This window comes from Tupaia chinensis, unplaced genomic scaffold (genome assembly GCF_000334495.1).
Source record: "Tupaia chinensis unplaced genomic scaffold, TupChi_1.0 Scaffold000197_1, whole genome shotgun sequence".
NCBI classification, from domain to species: domain Eukaryota; kingdom Metazoa; phylum Chordata; class Mammalia; order Scandentia; family Tupaiidae; genus Tupaia; species Tupaia belangeri.
This window is the reverse complement of record NW_006159672.1, coordinates 4,266,156-4,275,779: the sequence shown is the minus strand read 5'-3', so window position 1 is coordinate 4,275,779 and position 9,624 is coordinate 4,266,156.

The following is a 9,624-nucleotide window of genomic DNA, read 5'->3' as shown; positions in this document are numbered from 1 at the left end:
TGTGTAGAATTGTTTTGGCAATATGGGGTAATTAGTGTGAATCGACAGCCCTCAGAATGGGAAAATATTTTTGTAAATTATGCATCAGATAAGGGACTGATATAACCAGAATACACAAGGAACTCAAGCAGCTGTTTGGAAAAAAGTGATCAACCCTATTAAAAGATGGGAGAAATAGTTGAAAAAAAAAAAAAACACTCTCTAAAGATGACATAAAAATACCAGAAGACATATGAAAAAATGATCAACATCCCTCATCATAAGGGAAATGCAGATCAAAACAACAATGAGATACCACTTACCCCAGTCAGAATGTCTAAGATTTAAAAAAAAAAAAAAAAAAAAAGAAAAGCGTTGACGGGAGGGTGGTGAAAGGCAGGAAAAGTGCTTGCACATCAATGTTTATTGCAGCACTATTCATAATTGCTAAGACATGGAACCAACCCAAATGCCCCCATACAGATAAATGGATTGAAAAACTGTGGCACATACACTCTATGGAATACTATTCGGCCATTAAAAAAATAAAATAAAAAAAAAATAAAAAACAACCCTGGCTTTTGACAGAAAGTGGAAAAATATGGAAGATTTTACTGTTGAGTGAAGCAAGCCAGGCTATGAAGGAGAGACATTGTATGTCCCCACTTAATATATACCAAGTGTCTGCACTCTATGACTGAAATTGATTGGCTAAAAGACGTACAAACACAAGAAATGGGTGTAAATGCCAGATGTAGTGTGTGTGGAGGAGTGGAACCTGGGGAAGGACATTAGGAGGAGGGATATGGAGGCAGAGCATTGACCGGACTAGGAGGTGTGGTGTTATCTGTTGAAGATATTTTGATCAACTGGACAGGGGAGAAATGTTCACATATTAAAATGTTCACTTTGTAAGCTAAATAATATGATTGAATGTATTAAAAAAATAAATAAAAAAGCAATGTGGTATACTGTAAAGCTATTTAGTGATTGAATATAAATTTTAAAAATAAGAAGAGAAAAAAAGATATTTTGTTGTATCTTCTCACTTATTCTCTGCTTTTATATCTCCAATTCAAATAATAACATACTCTGTATTAAACAATCAAGCCAGTGAGTGCCTCTCAGTGAACTAAAAGGCTTCTTAGAGTTTCTCCAAATACCCAGAAGTAGTATTGGTATAAACAAGATGGCGCTGTCTGAACTGAACACTTTTCTGCTCTGAGGCATGCCCAGGAGGTGCAGAAATGACCAAAAACAGGATAGCATGCAGCCCTTATATGGGCATGTTCAAGGCTACCTTCACCCTGAGGAACCTTGTGTGGAAATCTCACTGGGACCTGGTCCCAGAGCAGCTACACAGCCACCAGCTTCAGTGCCTTGAGGACCACAGGGAAGAACTAGATAACCAAGGCTCAGTTGCTGGTCACGGTGGCTCTCTTGTGTCTGTTAACATTAATGATTAGACTCTGCCTGCACTGACACTGATAGTGAGACACTGAAAATGAAGTGCTAAATGCACTGTTTAGTAGTCCTCCTTCTAGCTACACCCCTTCTTACAGTTCATGGAAGGTCTTGAAATCAGAAATCAAAATCCCAAAAGAGGTCCAGCCTGATACCATTAGTGGTAGCAAACTGAGCTGCAGTACTAGGAGCCATATGATAGACTGCGCATTCAGATCCCTGAGTGGGCTTGAAAACATGATAAGTATGTATTCACACACCCAAGATTCTGATCAGCTAGAGGGCTAAAGAAAGATCATGGTGTGATGAGACCATATCAAGGGGTGCTCTCTCTCTCACACCCACACACAATTTCTATCATGAGTAAAATAAACTTGGAAAAAAATGTCTTAAGTGCTATGGAATTTGTAAAACTTCTAGAGACAGTGTAGGAGCAGGTGAGAAACAAAAGGTAAGAGAAAGGGGATTGAGGAAAAAATATTTAATAGACACCAAATTGAAAAGTTATCTGTTGAGGATAATGTATACGGTAATGTTTTTACTTGACTAATTAATATGCACCATATTCACATTGGGAAAAACCATGTCATACACTATAAAGATGTACAGTGATTAAATGTAAATTTAAATTTTTTGTTTAAAGAAATTGCAACTTAAGAAAGATAGCATAAACTGTCCATAATTTAAAAATTTATCCAACATCAAAGTAAGCCAGGCAGAGCAGACCGTACTTTGACAGATAGAAGCTACCCACAGCAAGCTTTAAGCCCAGGTGAGGGATTGGGGGGTGGGAAGAGGTGATATTAGCAAACCCCTTTACTCCTGTGGCCTGCCTTCGCCTGCCCTCTCTGGCTGGGCTCCTGGGGTCTCTTTTTCTCTCTGCCAATTCTCCCACAATTCTTCCCCATGGCAGCCCTTCTGGCACCTGTGCTCATGGACACAAGAAGCAATGATCTCATTTATATAATACCACCAGCCACAATGTACTAACAGATAAATATTCTGGGTCACTCAGTCCTGGTGAATTTTGAGGGCACTGTAACTTTTTTGAGGCTAGAGACACAGTAAGGACAGTTTCTTTAAAGGCAAAAAGGTGGCCTTGGGAAGCCCTGACTTTTTGTATCCTTCAGATATAGGTTATTGATCTCAACATGGCTGCCCTGTGTCTCAGAAAGTCCTGGAAACATCTCCCCTACAAGAGAGAAATGACTCAGAGCTCACCCACTCCTTAAACTCTGGGGAATCAAGGGAAACATGTGGACCTAAACCTGGTCTATTTAGCTGTGACATGGAAATTCAAGATGTAGAAAATGAATGCCCAGAGTGGACATCACAAGGTAGTAGCTTAGAAAAGACCATCATCAGAAAATCAGGCATCCTGTCTTATCTCAAAGAGGGACATCATCGTGGGCTCACAGGGACTCAGCCTTCTTTACGGCTGGGTCAGGCCCACAGACTATAAGCTTTTGTGTATGGCCATGTGCAAAAAGCTGATTTACCATTTGGTTTCATTTTCCACTCCCTCGGGAGAAGCATACTCATCTATCAAGATGTTCATATGAGGTCCAGAATAATCATGTAAGAACAGTTTAAGGTTTAGAAACTAAAACCTAGTTCATTCATTAGCCCAATGAGCAGTGAAGTCACAGCCATAACATGAGATAAAACCCTGGTTAGGTTGTTATTAATATTTAACATAAACGGTTATGAAAATGTTCTAGATATCAAGACTCTGTGCTGCATTTGTGATATGAATAACGAGTCCTTGAATGCAAAACACAAGTCCCTGGGTGAATAGACAGAATCCCAGGCAGGAACTCCATTTCCCTGGTGCTTTCAACCCACCAAGCCAAGCCCTAGCCTAGGTCATCCTGAAAGACCTGTGCCTGCAGATGTGCCCAGCATTTCCTGGCTCCTCTAGCTTGCTGAAGCCAGTTTCCCACTCTCAAAAGTGATGAAAGAAAAAAAAAACAGAAAGAAAGAAAGAAAGAATGAAAGAAGAAAGAAAGATAAAGAGAAAAAATAAAGAAGAAAGAGAAAGAAAGAATGAGAAAAAAGAGAGAAAAGAAAGAAAGAGAAAGGAAGAAAGACAGCAATAAACTATTTGGAGTATATTTCTTTATATTCTTCTATTTTCAACTGACAGGGAAGTTTGGAATGTTTGGAGAAATTAGCATGCCCTTTGGGGTGCCCTTTGTAGAGGTGAATCAGTTGAAGGGGGATGACCTGGGATGAGACACCATCAGCCACACAATCCAAAAGGGGCAAACTCTAGGAAATGCAGAAAGCATTAGAAAATTCTTATCCTCATGGATATTGGAGTAGTTTCTGAAAGATCCTGTTGATTGGGGGATATCCTATAAACATCCAAGTAAGTAAAACCACTACATAAAGATGAAACCTTCTTATAAGAGGAGGCTTGGTCAGTAGTGAAGGCTCCTAATCCAGTTGGTACCTATTTACTCCGTTAGCTTATAATAGCTAATATCCATTAGTTAAGAGCAGCCAAAGAAATGGAAACAACATGCCTGAGGTCATTTAGACCTTGTGAACAGGAGATTGTCACCCTCCCAGGCCGGACAGTTAAGTTTGGAAACTGGGGGCAAAGTGGCTCAGCTGCAGCCTGAGAGCAAGGCAAGTGAGCATCAGACAGTCACTAATGTAGGCCTGCTAGCCCCTGAGGAAGAAAGAAGCCAGCAGATTCTGAAGGGGGCTGGTTTGGGGGCCCTGTCAACAGACAAGGAAAACATCACTTCACCCAGAAATTGCAGGTGCAGATGGACGTCACAGAATAAAAATCAAGAGAGCAATGTTCCAGCAAGGAAACTGTCTACTAGAAGGAAGATTAAAAAAAAGCATACCAGTAACTCATTCATTCTGTAATTATTACCAAGAGCCTGCTATGTGCCAGGGACTGTGCACAGCTCCAGATGACTGTCATCTGTCATGCAACAGGCACTTGACATGAATCAGAGTGTCTATGCAGTATGTCTCCGTAGCAGACATGACCATGAGTGCTTTCAACTTTCATCTCACAATGATACCAAAGGCATATGATCTGATCCTTATTTTACACGTGGAGAAAAAGTGGGGCTCTAAAAAGTTTGCTAATTTGCCTGAGGTTATAAATATCATAGCTTTGGGGAATGAGATTCAGGCCACCTTGTTTAATGTGAGTTATGTTTTTCTGACTTGACAACACCACTCTGCTCCATGAAAGCATAACTCATAGTTATGAATAACCACTTATATCTTGCAGTTTCCTACATAACACAAGAGTTGAAAAAATTAAATCTCCAAAGACTCAGTGCTAATTGCTTTTTACTTCATGTTAGAAATATTTCTTTTTAATTTGTTTCTTCCATGTGCAAGAGACAGAAAAATAGCACTCCCAACAGTGTCTTCATACCATGGTCTACCCCTAGCTTCAGCCAGCCCCAGATCATGTCCAAACATCCACTTGGCATGCTCAGGAAGGTCTCCAGATATGAATCTGGACCCTTCAAAAGGTGGGTTAGCCTCTCAGAATACTGCATTACCACTATACCACCATCTGGTCCCAGTGTAAGGAATATTTCTAAAACACAACACATTTCTGAATTTTTAGTGACTATCTGGTCAAGAGCTCTTTACTGACCCTCCAGATTCTTTTGTTCTGAAAAATGAATAAAAACACCTGAATTTCCTTTACAGATCTACAAGAAGCAATGGAGGAAGGAAGAAAAGAGGTTGAGCATTCAGGTTCTTGAGTGGTCTTGGGACCACGTGCCTTATTGCCACGAGCTTATCGCCATATTTCTCAGTTTCCTTACCTGTAAAATGATGATAATAATGGCCCCTACTTCATGAAATTTTTGTTAAAATTAAGTGAACTAAAACATATCAAAGTACTTAGACCATCGGCTGTCACCCAAAGTTTCAATAAATGTTAGCTATGTCTATTATTCTGCTTCTATTATTCTACACATGTAGGGGTCCACCAGTCTGGATTATTGTTTAATCTTCTCACTCCTAGTGTTAAATGGGCTAAGCATGACTCATAACAAAATATGGAGTTCCTCACACAATGTAGCAGCCAATAGAGCCATTGCAAGGATATTCCAAAGATAAGGACAAGCATTGATGCCCAAATGGAAAAGTTCCTTCTTTCTAAAAGGAAGGAAACATATCCTTCATTCTTCAGATTTTGTAAAAACAATTTTCTTTTTAATTTTTCTCCTAACATGTATATCAGGTGAAAAAATTGTGCCCATATGCCCAGTTGCACCTTACCACCAATAGCATGCACCATTTGATCCTTCATGTTTCAGTACCTGATCTGACACCCTCTGCATCCTCTCAACACACAATTCCTGGCCTCACCACCACTGACAAACTCAAATTGACATACAGGTTGAAATCAATTGGTTTGCCTAGTGTGTAGCTTCTTTTCTTCTTTCTTATTTCAAAGTTTTATGCTTCTGAACCCCAAACTATTTGTAATAGTTCCTAAAAAGGGTTTAAAAACACCAATCCCACTGGAGCATCTGATTCTAGATTCATGTTCTTCTGCATGGAGGCCATCCTAAGGCTAAGTTAACGTGCAAGAGGGAAAAATATAATTAATTGCTCTGAGTGAATCTTGGCTTCCAGCATCCACCAGGTCCACAGATCTTAACGTTAATGAAGCAGTGATGTTTTTGCTACAAAATTTCCTGAGAACAGTGTGCTGAAATAATCTTACAAGACAAAAGGACTTATTGGGGGGGGGGGTATAAAATAATTCTACCTTTGGTGATGTGTGTATAGGAATGGCAGGTGGAAGGGAGCATTCTAGGCAAACATCTCCAGGAGGTTTAGATGATGTTCAGATCTGGTAATAAGAGGTAGCACCAAGTGGTATTTCTAGAGAAAGAAATATACTTCTCCTTTCTGAGACAAAATTTTTCATTGTGGTATTTTCTTATGATTTCTGACTCTGTCTTGTGAGCAAATACAGGATATACTTAGGAGTTATTTATTATAAATGAAGTAAGTGAAAATGCTCTGGAGAAGAAAGAAATATGACCACCAGGAAGAACCAGAAAATTGAGCTTTCAACAAATATACCTATGGCTGGTGTTTCATCTGCTTCTCCTTCTATTTTCTCTTCCTCAACGGCTACTTGAACTGACAAGAAGGTAATTAGATTCTGCTTTCTCAAGAACAAGTGAGTTATTAATTTTAGTATTTAAGATTCTGTAGTTCTCCTACTATTCCTGAAGATTCTGCTTTCACCTGTGGTGGGCAGTCGACCCTGCACTTTTTCCTGAACAGGACCCTCCTGCCTTCTGTCACCCAGAAAGCAGTGGGGGAGAAAGCAGGTTGGGCAAATCTCACAAAGAAAACCTGAATGAACTCCCCATTTGTAGATGGAGGCTCCTATACAGTTTAGTGACTCTTGTCCAAGGCACCCATCTCCAGCCCTAACATACACCTATAGACACACACTGAGGCCATGACCTGACCCAGCATCATTTATGTAAGAAGTCTTGGGACCCAAATCTGCTAGAAACTGTATAGGGAAGGGTCCTTAATTCCCTGAGGTATTTTTTTATTCACACTATACATATTTTCTGAGCATTTAATACAATTCTCATTTTGAAGAGAAATGTTGGCTCTTCTTTGTTTTAGTTCATGTTTAATTTTTACTCTTCCTTTTTTTGTGTGTAAATTAATACACTAAATGCCATTTTTTCCTTAATAAAATGTTTCTCTGTTTTAAGACACCAAATGGAAGAGGTCAGTCATGGATCAGTTTACCAACTGCCTCAATGGAAACATAATTTTAGGAGAATTCACAATGACTCAAGCAGCAGGACAATCTGGTTTATTTAAACAGTAGGACTTGGCCATATGGCAAGACCCTATCTGCCCTTTCTCTTTCAGGCAACCTGGTCACTCACTTTCTGAGATCTCTTGTTCTTCATGGTCTCTGGTGCAGAATCAGACTCAGCCTACAGCTGTTTCTACCATCCAATAAGATATCTTAAAATTATTAATAGGAACCATATTGTCATCCTGTATAATGCTGTACTCATTTAGTATTTTATTAACCAATTCTGGTTGTGTTGATGGTTGGTTCTGGGAACATTTTCACTATTAAACACAATTCTTGATCATAATGGCTGCTAAGATTTTAGGAAAGGTAGCAGCAGAACGGCAGTTGCTTATGCCCTGATGGTGGGAGAGTCCAGCCTCAGTCTTCAGGTTGCCACAACCTTTACTCAGAAATAAGACTTTTGCTTTACCACATGTACATCAGAGCACATTTTAACTATAAATATTTTAAGATTTTTCAAAGGGGAGAAAGAGATTTCTAATAAACCAACAATTCTACATAGGGACAGACTAATGTGAAAATAACTTTCTGTTTATAAAGGCATTTCTACCACAATGTTCCATAAGTCCTTGCAAACATTACATTCTGGTTCTTTCCTAAGACTTTCCAAGTCAACATGTCTGATTCTTTCTGATCAGCATGAGTCCTGATATAATTAGGTTTTTATTTTGTTCACCTGTAGAGGTCTGAATATCTATTCCTGAGCCCAGTGACCCTTGTGTGGAGCAGGGACTGTCTAAAGTATCTTCATACCCTGAGCCACGCATGGCTGGCATTTAAGTGCTTAGATGGTCTCATCTGACTATTTTATTCATCATCCCTCATAGCCATGAGAATGTGTCATTTGTAAGCTGCTTCTCTGAAAATAAGTTTGCGAGCAGCTAACAGATACAAAAGCTTTTAATCCTGGCTTAAAACAAAGAGGTCAGGCAAGGCTTCATTTCCTTGCAGGTCACACACCTGAGAACTACTCTCAAGGCAGACTTGGATCCCTCGGCTTTGGGTGTCCAACACTGGCCCATCTTTCTGGGCTCTGCCATTCTCTGGAGGGATTTTTCTACAGTCTTGGCTGTTTGCAAAGTGACTATTGATTCACTGTCACTGGGATGCTATAGTCTAAAGGGTGAAATATTATGAACTCTTAATCATAATATATCTATGGAATACTTTTTAAAAATCGATTGAGAATTAACTAAAAATTTAATTAAAACTTGTGAAAAAAATGCAAAGACTGTGTTTTATGATTTTCACCATAATTTCTAGGAAAACTGTCCGTTTTCTTATAACTTGATAGTTACCTTATTTCAAAGTATGGAAACTTAGAAGAGCCGAGATGACCGGGTCATGTTTTCTCAACAACAGCAAAATCAACCAGCAGTTCTGTTTGGAGAATTAAACACGCATTTTCCTACAGCAGTATAACTCTTTATGTACTTCACCTGCACAAAATAAAAGATTTTTTGGTCAACAGAACGTGAAATGTTGAGAGGCAGCATGTAAGTATAGAAGGAAAATGAAGGCCAAGAAACTGGGAACTCTGCAGGTGTTCTGACAATGATCCAACTTTTTAAAAGCAGTCTCTACTCCCCTTCCCTTTTTTTTAAATCATGATAGAGCATGTGCACACATGAGAGAGCTAAATAGAGAGAGAGAAGCACCCTCTACTGGGCTCAGTCATTTCATGATCCCCTTTAGTACTCTTGCTCCCAAGATCCTGAGCACATGCACACATACCTAGCCTATTTCCAGGCCAATTGGGTCAGTAACTTGACCCACAATTGACATATTTACAACTTTACAGTCAGTAAGCTACCAATTGCACCACACTGACTGAACAAACAATTCACTTTTTAAAGAACATTCATTCAGCCCCTCTGAAGCCAGACATCTAATTTTTCATTTAGGTTTCACTCAGATCCTTTGTTCTACCAGATCCCATCCACATGACCCCTGTTTCATTGCCCTATCTGAAAGCTTTTAGTTTTTCAGATCTCTTTTTCCTATCACAATTAATATATTTACCTGTGTATTGTCCATCCCTCCACACAGGCACATGAGCTCCATGCAAACAATGTCTACTACCATGTCTCAACACTGAATGACAGGCCTATCATATACTATATAAACTGAATATATTTAAGATATATTATGAGATTATATTGATATTAAGTTACTATATTCTAAATAATAATAATAATTGATATATAATATCTCAATATGTGCAATTCACTCATTTATCACATATACACACACACATCATATATATGTGTGTGTGTGTGTGTGTGTATATATATATATATATATATATATATATATAATCA